This window comes from Bos indicus, chromosome 2 (assembly GCF_029378745.1).
Source record: "Bos indicus isolate NIAB-ARS_2022 breed Sahiwal x Tharparkar chromosome 2, NIAB-ARS_B.indTharparkar_mat_pri_1.0, whole genome shotgun sequence".
Taxonomy (NCBI): Eukaryota; Metazoa; Chordata; class Mammalia; order Artiodactyla; family Bovidae; genus Bos; species Bos indicus.
The window spans coordinates 124,744,392-124,759,389 of NC_091761.1; the positions used below are offsets into that span (position 1 = coordinate 124,744,392).

Consider the following 14,998-nt stretch of genomic DNA (forward strand, 5'->3'; position numbering starts at 1 on the left):
CTGGGTTGGGAAGATCGCTGGAGAAAGGAATGACTACCCATTCCAGTGTTCTGACCTGAGAATTCCACGGACAGAGGAGCCTGACAGGCTATAATCCATGGGGTCACAAAGAGTCGGACACGACTGAGCAACTTTCACTTTCCAGCACGGCCTTGGTTCAAGTCCTGGTTGGAGAGCTAAACTCCCATAAGTCCTGTTCAGTTCAATTCAGTTCAGTCGCTCAGTCGTGTCCAACTCTTTGCGACCCCATGAATCATGGCACGCCAGGCCTCCCTGTCCATCATCAACTCCCGGAGTTTACCAAAGTCCTGTGGTGTTCCTTAAATAAAGAAATAAGTAAGTAAAAAGAAATAAGAAAATCAAATATGAAGGCCACAGGACCTTTTACAAAGAAGCTCTTTAATTTACAAAGAAGCTCTTTTCTGTGGCAGCAGCAGGAGAGAAGAAGCTAGAAACCAGGCCCAGGAGTTAATCAACTGGTGCTGTGTAGCCCAGCAGCACAGAAGGTTAACTCTCGGCCAAGGGAGGTATGCTATGCCAATATCAGGGTCCTGACTGGGAAAGAATGAGACTCTTAACACACGAGATGGAGATAGTGGAGTTGATGCCCCTCCAAAATTTTGAATGTGAAAGTGTCCCCTGAAACAACAAAAGGGGCCCATCATCCCTATATGATCTGGCGCTCTCCGCTCACCTGAAGATAACGCAGAGACCTTCCCACCCTGCCCAGTAAACAACGTCTCCTCAGCACCTGCCACCCCCATGCCTCCTAGGTAGGAGGCCTTTAACTTATAGTAGGTCACAACATAACCCGGTCCAGATGTGCTATGCCTCATAAGGTCTGAAAGGAACTACAACCCAAGGGCGATGCAAGACTTAGCCAGCATGTACCCAACAGGGGCCAAGTGAGAGTGAATGTGAATTCTGAGGGGGCTTGAATGTGAGAACCAGAACATAAGGTTCCTGATCACTCTCCAAAGATAGAAGATCTAACACCCTGGCAAAAATCTCAGAATATGGTATGAACTTACCACTAGGATGGTTCCTAAAAGCTGGAAAAGCCATGGCCCATGATAAATAGCAATGCCAAAACTGCACAGGCAGACAGGGGAGGAAGGGATTAAAAGGCTCACATAATGAAGCCGGCTTGCTGAAATGGTCAGAAAATCCATCCAAGTATTATGTTACTTGAAGTTTCAAAGCTGTCCTCCCTAAGAGTTTGGTATAAAACTAATGCCACTGATAGCAATGGTGATGACATGATCCTAAAACAAAGGAGACCAGGCCATGGTACTTAATGTTTGAAGATGGACACAATTACTATAAGGATCACCAAAGTCAGGGTGGCAGTCAAAGGGATCTGACTCACAGACTTATGGAGATAGTTAATAAAGCCTGACATCACTAGAAGCAAAATAGACTAGCAGTTAATAAAAGCACTTCTCTATCTGTCGCATCAAAAGAAATCAGGGATGGAAGATCAGGATGCTGAGGGCAGTTGCCTCAATTAAAAAAAGAAAAATCAGAATCAGTGCCCTATTGCTGAACCTGAACCAGTTTCGGATTCTGACCCCTATGACTGAAGCAGGCCAGGTACCCAAGAGAAAAGAACTTGTAACACCAAAGCAAGTATAAAAATTCCCTAAGAAACCTATGGCCTAAGAGTAGTGTTAGTCGCTCAGTTGTGTCCAACTCTTTGTGACCCCACAGATTGTAGCCCGTCAGGCTCCTCTGTCCATGGGATTCTCCAGGCAAGAATACTGGAGGCGGTTGCCATTCCCTTCTCCAACGGCCTAAGAGACCCATATGCTATAGGTCTCATGGACTCCACTAAGAAGGTTTCTGCATTTGAAGTTTAACGCTCTGCAGTCTCCAGTATTGTGGCCTCAAGAATTCCATGGACTGTATAGTCCGTGGGGTTGCAAAGAGTCAGACATGACTGAGTGACTTCAGATCTTCCCTGTAGCTCAGATGATAAGGAATCTGCCTGCAATGCAGGAGACCCAGGTTTGATCCCTGAGTTGGGAAGATGCTCTGGAGAAGGGAATGGCTTGCCTGGAGAATCTCATGAACAGAGCAGCCTGCTGGGCTACAGTCCATGGGGTCTCAAAGAGTTGGACACGACTGAGCGACTAACACACTTTGTCACTATCTTAAAATCCTTAATAATTTTATCTCTGAATTTCAGTTCCATAGTGAAATCTGATAGTGAAAATGAAGCATGTGCTTGAAGCCTCAGTTCACACTCAGTCCACCTCTTCCTTTCTTTCCAGGAGGGGTCTCTTGGCCCCTCCCTCTGGCCCCACCTGGCCATCCTTTCCCTGCTCAGGCTAGGAGTGCTATGGCACTTCTGATGGGCAGTTTCTCTTGACCATTCTCAATCCAGGAGTACCCAGCACACAAATAATGCTGTCAGCTCTGTCTATGGTGGTTTACTCAGGCAATTGTAAACTGCATAAACAGGAATGCTAACTTTCTAAGGGAAGGTTGACATCAACATCTGGAGTCTGGAAGTATCATGCACTTAGGAGGACCAGGAAATAAACGAGTCCTGCCTAAGATCCAGTTCACCATGAACCCGCTGGGTGTGTGGACCTCCTGGTGGTCATTTCCCTGGACCCCAAATGTATACTAAAATAGACACGCTTGGAAATTAGTTAGTCCTTGGCCTAAGGGATAAGAGTTATTATACTGGGAAAGGCCAAGTGGAAGAAAGTCTCTAAAAGTGGGTGCCCCATCCCACTTTCCAAGATAATACATACAAAAGAAGACAATATTGTATTCTAGGCGCAAGGGAGGGGAGATGACAGATATTAGTGCTGTACTCCTACAGGATGCAGGATTTACCATGTGGGTTCTGCAGGAACCAGACACATCCTGCAGGAAGGTAGGAGATTATCACAAAATCTAATAGCAGCCACAACTGCAGCTGCCATGCCAGATGCGGTATCATTGCTAGAGCCGATTAACAGCCACAAGCAAAGTAAGCAGACAAACATGGAAGGATTAACTCTTTTTCTCTTACTCCTCCCAAGGAAGCAGGATCAAAAACAATTCACGTGGAATGGATTACACCATACTTTTCCAGGACTATGTCAATTTTGCCACCATCTCATATAGTCCAGTCCTATGACAATATGGACTTCCTGAAAAATATCACACTGACCTACTATATTAATGGTGGTGGTAGTTTAGTTGCTAAGTTGTGCCCGACTCTAAGTTGTGCGACCCCATGGATTGTAGCCCATCAGGCTCCTCTGTCCATGGGATTTCCCAGGCAAAAATACTGGAATGGGTTGCTATTTCCTTCTCCAGGTGATTTTCTTAACCGAGGGGTCAAACCTATGTCTCCTGCATTGGCAGGTGAATTCTTTACCTGCTGAGTCGATCAGCACAGAATGAGCTCTCAATGCATGAGAAGCTGTGTCCAGGCTGGGTGAGGTGGGGGCAGGGACTAGCAAAGCTGAGGCCCAGCCCTGCCTTCAGAATCCAGTTGTTCTGCAGGAGAGTTTATTAATCAGCAGATATAGAACACCTGATGATGTGATACCAAGTTGACCATTCATCCACAATCACCCACCATGACCTAGATTCTATGGGATATACCAAGTCGTAAGGTTGGTTGGGTCCAGCAATAATCCAGCCTTTAGGTGAAGGTGATACATCCAGTATCAAGCGCAAGTAGGACCAGAAGTCATGTGCATGAGCAGACAGCCCAAACCCTCGTATCATCTACCACTGCTGCAAAGTGCCCCTGCCTTAATATATACCTTTGGCCACTGAGGGGGCCCTCATAGCCAGCTGACAAAGGAAAAGTTCTCCCCTTCTTCACAGATGGCTGTAACAGAGTCTAAGTCAAAACTGGACAGTGGCTGCACTACAGTCTCATCAGGACATGGCACTGAAAGGCAGTGCCCAATGGGCAGAGCTTTAGACAGCAGCTTTGCCAACAAAGGTCCATCTAGTCAAGGCTATGGTTTTTCCAGTGGTCATGTATGGATGTGAGAGTTGGACTATAAAGAAAGCTGAGCGTCAAAGAATTGATGCTTTTGAACTGTGTTGTTGAGAGTCCCTTGGACTGCAAGGAGATCCAACCAGTCCATCCTAAAGGAGATCAGTCCTAGGTGTTCATTGGAAGGACTGATGTTGAAGCTGAAACTCCAATACTCTGGCTACCTGATGCGAAGAGCTGACTCATTTGAAAAGACCCTGATGCTGGGAAAGATTGAGGGCAGGAGGAGAAGGGGACGACAGAGGATGAGATGGTTGGATGGCATCACCGACTCGACAGACATGGGTTTGGGTGAACTCCAGGAGTTGGTGATGGACAGGGAGGCCTGGCATGCTGCAGTGCATGGGGTCGCAAAGAGTCGGACACGACTGAGTGACTGAACTGAACTCTGGAAGAAACAGGGATATTTTCTGGGTGTACCTTTGCCTTTCCTCCAGTGAACAGTATGTGAGAGTTACTGAAATGTTTAATGTACCAGTAAGCATCATCCCAAGGCTTCCTAGGCTCAGTGGTAAAGAATCCATCTGCCAGGACAGGAGACATGGATTTGATCCCTGGCTGGGGAAGATCCTGAGGAGTAGGAAATGGCAACCCACTCCAGTATTCTTGCCTGGGAAATCCTAAGGACAGAGGAGCCTGGCGGGCTACAGTCCATGGGGTCGTAAAGAGTTGGACACGAATGAATGACTGAGCAAACAAGCATCAACTCACATAACATCATTTCATGACAAGGGGCCCACTCTGTAGTAGAGTAAGTGCAAGAAGGGATGGGATTTACTGGTTTATCACGTACAACATCTAGAAGCTGCTAACCTAAAAGAGTATTGGAATGGTCTGATGAAACCACAGCTGAAGCACCAACTCAATAAGATATTTTATGACAGAAGAATATGATCTTCCAGGGTATAATATATACACCAAATCAAAGACCTTCATATGTTACTATATTTTCAAAACAGGGAAAATAGATGGATGTGGGAAATGGTGGGGGGGGGGGGGGTGGGCAGTGGCTGAAATACCATACCTTGTTTATTATCAAACCCCAAGACCTACCTGGGATCCCTGAAACTCTGAGTTCTGCAGAGTTAAAGATCTAGGTCATCAAAAAAAGGAATACTTCCACAGGAGACAAAAAGAGTCCCAAGAGGCTATAAGCTATGGCTACTGCCTGGGCATTGTGGAGTCCTTGCATCCAGGGATCACCAGGCAAGAAGAGGAACTACCATCTTGGCAGGGGTAACTAAACCTCCTTATCAGAAAGAAGGTTGCCATTCCACACCACAAAGGAGACAGTGAACGTATATTTAGAATCCAGATGATCCACTTGGGTGCCTGCTAGTATTCCTTTCCCAATTCTGATAGTATGGTAAAGAGACAAGCTGGAAAACTAATCTGAGAAAAGCATGTATGTAACCAATGGTTCAGATTCCTCAGGAATGAGGGTTTGGGTCCTACCACCAAGTAAAGTCATTGAGACTGGCAGAGATGATAGCTGAGGGCAAGGGGAATCCGAAATGGAGAGTGGAAGGAAGTAAAAATTACCAGTTGTAACCCTGAGACAGTTGCAGCAGCAGGAGATAAAGTACTAACCTTTCTATTCTCAGTATTCCCCAGGAAGAGAGGCCCTCTAGCTACACTCCCAACATATACAAAGTAGATGAGATGAAAGAAAATGAAAACACAAAATACCAAAACTTACGGGATTCACCTAGAGAGAGCAGTGTTGCGTTTGTGTGCTCAGTTGTTCAGTGCTTAGAGGGATATTTATAGCTGTAGGAAGAAAAACAAAATAAAACAAAAGGAAGGAAATAATAAGAATTACAGTGGAAATCAATGAAATAGAAAATACAAAAATTAGCTCAAAATAGGACTTCCCTGGTGGTCCAGTGGCTAAGACTCCAAGCTCCCAATGCCAGGAACCTGGGTTCGACTCCTGATCACAGAATTAGATCCCACATGCCACAACTAAAGATCCCATATACTGCAGGAGAGATCAAAGATCACGCATGACACAACTAGGACTGGGCACGGCCCAAAAAATAAACAAAACAGAAAAACTGAGCTGTGCCTATATACAGTAGGTACTTAATAACTGTTGAGCTAAGCAAGTGACTATTAAGAGCCAATTACATGCTAAGTACCACACCAGATAGTATGCAAAGAAGAGTAAGTTTATGGTCCTTAATCTTAAAAGCAATACCAATAGAGAAAAACAGATGGTCAGATTAAGGAGAAGGTATTAATACAATATATGTGTAATAATGGAAATACAGATAGTGAAGAACAGAGTCTTCCCTTTCTAACCAGATGAGAAATAGGGCTGTACTTCTACATAATGCTAAAGCTCATCTCACTCCTTGATTTTAGTTCCAAAACTCAAGGCAGATTTTAGCTGGCAAGAGGTCAAACTTGATCAAAATGAGTAGTATCTAAAAATATTATCAAGATGATGAAACCACTATATATTAGCAGAGAAGGGACAATTTAAAATATTATTTCCAGAACCATGCGGGTCGCCATGGCGGAGCTGCAGCAGCCCCGGGTGCAGGAGGCGGTGGACTCCATGGTGAAGAGTCTGGAGAGAGAGAATATCCGGAAGATGCAGGGCCTTATGTTCCGGTGCAGCACCGCCTGTTGTGAGGAAAGCCAGGCATCCATGCAGCAAGTGCACCAGTGCATTGAGCGCTGCCATGCACCTCTGGCTCAAGCCCAGGCCCCGGTGACCAGCGAGTTGGAGAAGTTCCAGGACCGCCTGGCCCGGTGCACCATGTACTGCAATGACAAGGCCAAAGATTCAATAGATGCAGGGAGTAAAGAGCTTCACGTGAAGCAGCAGCAGGAGACCTGCGTGACCAAGTGTGTGGATGACCACATGAACCTCATCCCAACCATGACCAGGAAGATGAAGGAGTCTCTCTCTTCCATTGGGAAACAGCTGTCTGCTAGTGGCCATCAGGGCTGAGGGTAGGAATCAATTTAAAAAGAGGAATGGGGATTCGGGTCTTTTAAGGAGAGTTGATGAATGAGGAAATTAAGAATGGCAGCAAGTCTAAGGCCTCTGTTTCTTTCCTCTGGATGCTGGTTCCTTTGTGTTTCGATCCTAGAGAGTGAAATGGAAAAAAAAAAGGTGCTAAAATTTGGGTCACAGATAGCACAGGTTTGTTTTAGCCTGAATTTCATGTGGAAAATACTTCTCCTGCCAATAGGGAGTCTCCCTTCTACCAAACCAGGGCCCTCCAAGGTACCAGATCCTCTTACTGCACAGATACCAAGAGGCTGGCAGGTTCGCGTAACCAGCTTGTGGTCTAGTGGAGTATGAAAGGAGGTGTTCTATTTGGTGTCTACCTGCTGTTTACCAGAAGGATCACTACAACATTTTCCACAAACTAATAAAATCCATGCAGTCACTAATGCAGAAGGGGGCAGTGGTCTTCCAGGGGTTTGTTTTGCTTGTTTTTCTTTTATAGACAAGGGCATGACGTTAAAATGTAAAGTTGGGAGAGGCAGTTTGGATAAAAACATTGAAAGGGTCCCTGCAGGTACTCATTTCTGACCATCAAGATGTGGATGTGTGTTTCTTAAAATTCTCACACATTACATCATTCGGTTGGGAGACCCTGCAAAAATGTAAGAAGCGACCTCACACTGGTAAGGGAAGCAGGTGCTCTCCCTCTCACTGGCAGCCCTGGTGGGCCCTGAGGCCACCTGCGGCAAAGTCAGCCAAGCGGCCAGACAATCTTACAGTGACACTCGGCCTTGAAGGGAAACGGGATTTTGGCAGTATAATATGCTCATATTCAGGAATGAACAGTGAAAGAGGAACTATTAGCTAGTTAATTAAGAGGGTTGTGAAGGACGGGCTTTGGAAAAATCTGTTTGTCATGAAACAGAATGAAAGCCTAAACCCAGTGTTGCTTACTGTGCCCCCTGAAATAACAGAGCTTTGTTGAGACAATCCCCTGGCAACAAAAAAAGTCAAGGGAGGAAAAGTAAGCAACTCAGGGATGAACTGTGGCTCCTTCAGAACGTTAAAGGGACTACCGTCCATTACCAAATACCACTTTTGCCAGGGCCTTTGCTACATGCGTTGTTCTTGCCCCAGTTCTGGCCCCTTATCATTTTGATAAGGACCTTGTCTTTTTACTGACTTACTACTTGAAATGATAATATTGTCTGTTTGCTGTTTCAAGACTGTGATATATTTTTCTAGTGGTTTGGTTTTCGAAATAAATAAGACTTAATTTTCTTCCCAAAAAAATAAATTAAATATTATTTCCATTTATTTCTTGGACTTTACTGAAAAGCAAACCATTAGAGGAATAAACAAGATTACGAAACAGTGGTCTTTTCATGAAGATGGCGCCGAAGCCAAAGCAAAGGCTTTGAAGGCCAAGAGAGCCAATGTCCAAAGGTGTCCACAGCCACACACACACACAAAAGATCCAGACCAGAACACTGCGGCTCAGGAGGCAGCCCAAATATCCCCGGAAGAGCGCCCCTAGGAGAGAGCAAACTTGACCACTATGCCGTCATCAAATTCCCCCTCACTACCGAGTCAGCCATGAAGAAATAGAAGACAACAACACACTGGTGTTTGCTGTGGATGTCAGGGCCAACAAGCACCAAACTAAACAGCTGCGAGAAGCTCTATGACACCGACGTAGGTAAAGTCAGTACCCTGATCAGGCCTGATGGAGAGAAGAAGGCAAATGTTCAATTGGCTCCTGACTATGATGCTTTGGATGGTGCCTATGAAACTGGGCTCATCTATCTAAACTGAGTCCAACTGGCTAATTCCAAATATAAAAGTTTTCACCATAAAAAAAAGAAACAGTGTATCAACTGCTCTTCTAGAGTGGTCTACAATTGTTCAGACAGATGCTACTACTTAACACAAGGAGTTAACACTGTAATCTACATGTACCTTTACAATCCGACACCACAGAATCTACCCTTTTGATTGGAAAACTTTTCGTTTCTTAGAATTACTTTCTTTGCTATTTCTCAATTATTCTTGTTAATACTACATAAAAATTTGGTAGCTACAAATAGTCAGTTCATAAGAACTTCACTTGTTTTTGCTTTTTTGGGAAAATGGAACATTATAAAGAGATACAGATAAATTAAAAATGTAAATAGGACTTTGCAGAAATAAAAAATACTGAAAATTTTAAAATAGAGATTAACAATCACATTCTCAGTAAAACAATTTCACAAATGTCTTTTAATTTAGAAAGATGGTAACGATAGCCCTAAAAAAAAAAAAAAAAAAAAGGTCTGTTCAGGGACTTCCCTGGAAGTCCAGTGGTTAAGAATCTGCCTTGCAATGCAGGGGGCTTAGGTTCAATCCCTGGTCGGGGAACTTCCACATGTCCCATGGTGTGGCCAAGAAAAAAAAAGATCCCACATGCCTTGGAGCAACTAAGCCTGCACAGCACAGCCAGAGAGTCCATGAGCCACAACTAAAGATTCCACTTGCTGCAACTAGGACCCAACGCAGTTAAATAAAATAAGTATTAAAAAAAGAATAAAATCAGAAGGTCTGTTTAGTAAAAGTTACACTTGCAAAAAGATTACTTAATTTTAAACACATATAATGAACATCTAACATTAACTAAGGGTAAAGACAAAAATGAAACTAATTTTCCATTTCAAGAAAAACTGTGACCTCCTCCTCCTGGTTAAACAGTCCTCTGTTACACTAAGCAGCATGAATCAGCTTTGAAATAGAGGTGCGGCCTACTGATAAGCAAAAGTACTCTCAGGAAATATATTAGTGAGTTATAAAGGACAGGCCTCATCAAAGGCAATTCATCATCACTGACCATGACAAAATCTACACCTAGAAAAACGTAGCATGGTTTCTTCCTGGCGTTTTATATATATGTATCACATTATGAGAAAATCCCCCAGAACAAAACATATATTTTAAAAGCTACAGTATTCAGTGACATGTCAAATCTTTCCAAAAAACAATTATGGCAGTAAACATTAACTCTGATGAAAATACTATTTATAAAATCTCCAAAAATAATTTAACCCAAAACTAAACATGTAAAGAAATGAAATTTCATATTTGTTGTCAACTTAACCTTTTAAAATAGCTATGTGATTGACACACATGAACAGATAAATGGGAATGACGAGAAGGAATTCACCGAGGAAATACAAACAGTTAATAAAAATGAAAATATATTCAGCCTGATTGCTAATAAGGAAAATGCCAATGTAAAGTGAGTTTTATTTTGATTTTTTTTTGCCTATCAGAATGGCTAAAAATTTGAGGTAAGAATCCACCTACCAATTCAGGGGACAGGGAGGGGTTCGATCCCTGGTCGGGAAGATTCTATGTGCCGAGGAGCAACTAAGCCCACATGCCACAATTACTGAAGCCTGCACACTCCAGGGCCCGAGAGCCACAAGCAACGAGCCCCTGTGCTGCAACTAGTGAAGCCCAAGTGCCTGGAGCCTGTACCGCAACCAGAGAAAGCCTGCACGTGGCAGCAAAGACCCAGTGCAGCCACAAATAAATAAATGAATAAAAAACAGAGTAAAAGATTTAGTTTTGGGGGAAGAGAAAGGAGAAGAGGAAAGGCACTGATGGAAGGGTATAAGATGAGTACGTTCCAGAGACCTAAAGTACAGCATGATGACTATAGTTAATAACAAAGTACTGCATACTTGAAATCTGCTGAGTAGATCTGTGAACCATTCCATATTTTTACATATCATATATTAATGGACATATAGGGAATTTAGAAAAATGGTACCAACGATACTACATGCAGGGCAGCAAAGGAGACAGAGACATAAAGAACAGGCTTTTGGACTCAGTGGGAGAAGGAGAGGGTGGGATGATTTGAGAAAACAGCATTGAAACATATTCACTGTGTGACCCATAGACAGCAGCCCACCAGGCTCCCCCGTGCCTGGGATTTTCCAGGCAAGAACACTGGAGTGGGGTGCCATTTCCTTCTCCAATGCATGAAAGTGAAAAGGGAAAGTGAAGTCGCTCAGTTGTGTCTGACCTTTAGCGACCCCATGGACTGCAGCCTTCCAGGCTCCTCTGTCCCTGGGATTTTCCAGGCAAGATTATATATGACACAGGGAACCTAAAGTCAGTGCTCTGTGACAACCTGGAGGGATGTGGCGGCGAGGGAGGTGAGAGGAGGTTTCAGGAGGGAGGGGACACATGTATGCCTATGGCCGATTCATGTTGCTGTATGGCAAAAACCATCACAATATTATAATTATCCTCCAATTAAAATAAATAAAATTAAGGAGTTCCCTGCTGGCCCAGTGGTTAGAATTCCAGGCTGTCACTGCTGTGGCCTGGTTTCAATCCCTGGCAGGAAAACTACCGCAAACTGTGCAGCGTGGCCAAAAAAAGGAAATAAAAAAAAAACTTAGACAACGAAGCTCTATATAAATGTTCATATCTGCTGATCCAGTGATTTCATTCTTTTTTAACATTTATTTTTATTGCAGTATAGTTGAATTACAATGCTGTATTACTGCTATACAGCAAAGTGACTCAGCTATATATACATACATACACACACATTATTTTTCATATTCTTTTCCACTATCATTTATCATAGGATAGTAAATGTAGCAGTAATTTCATTTTAAAAGAAGAAAGTAACATGTGCAAACCTTGTGTGGCAGCATTAAGACTAATGGTTAAATAATTTGAGACCAATAACAAAGGAATCCTTAGCTCAGTTGTTAACTTTTTTTTGGAGGGGGGCAGGGCATGACTCAGGGCTCGCAGGACCTTAGTTTCCCCACCAGGGATAGAACCTGGGCTGATGGCAGTGAAAGTGCCAAGTCCTAATCACTAGACCACCAGGGAATCCCCCTTAGTTCAGTTTATTTTCATAAACAGTCGCTGTTCAGTGGGGAGAATAAAGAGGTAAATAAGCTACAGAGGGAAAAGTGCCCTGCAGAGACATGGACAAAGTGCTTTGGGATCACTCAAGGTAAAGATGAATCATTAACCTTTTCTGCCAGTTTCGGACACTGTATTTCCAACCTAAGTACAAAGAAGAGAGTAAGCAGCTGGGTAGACAGAATCAAGTATTCTGGTTATCTGCTAGATGAGACTTGAAGGGTCATGTGGGCTCAGACAGTTCTCTCTAAGAGATGATGTTGAGTTCCATCCGAATCAGCCCTCCACAAAGGAAACAAACAACCTATGCAATGTAATTAAGTTATGTCAGATAATCATAAAATTGCTATTTACCCTTAAAACACAGTCAAGGGCTAGTTTAAAAATACTCCTGGAAATGTGGATAACAAGTTCACATTTGAGAGAATAAATACAGAGAATATTTAACAATGGAGGCTGTTTTACTAAGTCACAGATTTGATTCAAGATAAAATTTGATTTTAAATGTACACTTGAAAAAAATCCAGTAACATCACATACTACAAATAAATTTCTAAATGCAATGCACTGACAGTATGTACCCTTGAAGTACCCTGGAACTGAAGGGTGCACTTTAAACCAGAGTTTACTCCCTTGTACAGCACTGATCACAGTATTAATCCTTTTCCTTGCCAGGGATAATCATATCTTTTCTCATATTTATTAAACACTCTACAGTTTACAAAGATTTCTCACATGCATTATCCTGATACTTTTGAAGAAATGGTTACTAGCTCCATTTTATAAATGAGGAAACTAAAGGTCAGCTCACATCTAGGAAGTGATGGAGCTGAAATTAGGATTTAGGTTTTCAGACTCCAAAGATAGTAAATACATTACTTTGAATAAATGTCAGAACTTTCGGACTGTAAAAACAAAGATCTAGTACTTTAAATATAATAGAGAAGTTAAACTGAAAACTAAGCTTGAATCTGAAAGCTGTGTGGTTTCAACCACCTCTTCCCTAAAAAAAAAAATCAATCACTAGACACACTTCCTCTCTTAAAACTCCTCGGAATACCATAGAAGTCCTAGAATTTGAGAAGCCAACTAATCCAGACCCTTACAGAGATGAGAAAATTGAAGCACAAGACATGTGACTTGCTCTGAGTCTCCCATTACAACATAGTGTGTCGTCTTCTCAGGCCCACATCAACAGAATTCAAAAACATCTGTGAATTGGTGGAGACAGAACGGATAGCTGACTGGCTAATCTGTCCAACCTCAGTAGGGCCCTGAGGTTCGACAGCCCTTTTGCTCATCTGCTCATCTCTGGTGGCTTGTTTACTTTTTCCATGATTGCTACTCCAAACTTTTAACACTCTTTGGAGTGGCTTGCTTCAGGGTCGGAGGCACTGACTGCAGCAGTGCTGCGTGGGACCTTTTGAAGGAGGTCACTATTATCTTCATTACCTCTACCATAGTTTGGCCTCAGGTCAAGCAACAGAGAAATAACACAGCTTCGCCCATCAACAGAAAATTGGATTAAAGATTTACTGAACATGGCCCCGCCCATCAGAACAAGACCCAGTTTCCCTCTCAGTCAGTCTCTCCCATCAGGAAGCTTCCATAAGCCTCTAATCCTTCTCCATCAGAGGGCAGACACAATGAAAACCACAATCACAGAAAACTAACCAATCTGATCACAGGAACCACAGCCTTGTCTAGCTCAAAGAAACTATGAGCCATGCTGTATAGGGCCACCCAAGACAGACAGATCATAGCAGAGAGTTCTGACAAAACGTGGTCCACTGGAGAAGGGAATGGCAAACCACTTCAGTATTCTTGCCTTGAGAACCCCATGAACAGAATGAAAAGGCAAAAAGGTATGACACTGAAAGATGAACTCCCCAGGTTGGTAGGTGCCCAATATGATACTCAAGAAGAGTGGAGAAATAACTCCAGAAAGAATGAAGAGACGGAGCCAAAACAAAAACAACATCCAGTTGTGGATGTGATTGGTGATGGAAGTAAAGTCTGATGCTGTAAAAAGCAATACTGCATAGGAACCTGGAACGTTAGGTCCATGAATCAAGGCGAACTGGAAATGGTCAAACAGTAGATGGCAAGAGTGAATATCAACATTCTAGGGATCAGTGACTAAAATGGACTGGAGTGGGTGAATTTAACTCAGATGACCATTATATCTACTACCGTGGGCGGGAATCCCTTAGAAGAAATGGAGTAGCCATCATAGTCAACAAAAGAGTCCAAAATGCAGTACTTGGATGCAATCTCAAAAATGACAGAATGATCTCTGTTCATTTCCAAGGCAAACCATTCAATATCTCTGTAATCCAAGTCTATGCCCCGACCAGTAATGCTGAAGAAGCTGAAGTTGAATAGTTCTATGAAGACCCATAAGACCTTCTAGAACTAACATCCAAAACAGATGTCCTCTTCATTATAGGGGACTGGAATGCAAAAGTAGGAAGTCAAGAGCTACCTGGAGTAATAGGCAAATTTGGCCTTGGAGTACAAGATAAGCCAAGTCAAAGGCTAATAGAGTTTCACCAAGAGAACACACCGGTCATAGCAAACACTCTCTTCCAACAACACAAGAGAAGACTCTATACATGGACATCACCAGATGGTCAACGCCAAATCAGATTGTTTATATTCTTTGCAGCCAAAGATGGAGAAGCTCTATACAGTCAGATAAAAAAGACCAGGAACTGACTGTGGCTCAGATCATGAACTCCTTATTGCCAAATTCAGACGTATATTGAAGAAAGTAGGGAAAACCACTAGACCATTCAGGTATGACCTAAATCAAATCCCTACGATTGTACAGTGGAAGTAAGAAATAGATTCAAGGGATTAGATCTGATAGACAGAGTGCCTGATAAACTATAGATGGAAGTTCGTGACATTGTATAGGAGACAGTGATCAAGACCATCCCCAAGAAAAAGAAATGCAAAAAGGCAAAATGGTTGTCAGACAAGACCTTACAAATAGCTGAGAAAAGAAGAGAAGCTAAAGGCAAAGGAGAAAGGGAAAGATACACCTATTTGAATGCAGAGTTCCAAAGAATAGCAAGGAGAGATAAGAAAGC

The 14,998-nt window shown here is 42.9% G+C and overlaps 1 protein-coding gene and 1 pseudogene across 14 annotated transcripts in view; one reads left to right on the plus strand and one right to left on the minus strand.

The window, feature by feature from the left end:
• The window catches only part of PHACTR4 (phosphatase and actin regulator 4), a 109,509-nt gene that overhangs the window by 86,380 nt on the left and 8,131 nt on the right, over positions 1-14,998 (minus strand). For 7 of the 14 annotated variants that reach the window (XM_070775150.1, XM_070775168.1, XM_070775153.1 and 4 more), the window contains one exon: positions 5,712-5,782. The exons of the other annotated variants lie outside the window; for them this stretch is intronic. The gene's annotated coding sequence lies outside the window, so the exon portion shown is untranslated. The remainder of the gene's footprint in view (positions 1-5,711; positions 5,783-14,998) is intronic. 14 annotated transcript variants of the gene reach the window in all.
• Positions 6,520-7,127, plus strand: LOC109577073 (protein FAM136A pseudogene; annotated as a pseudogene).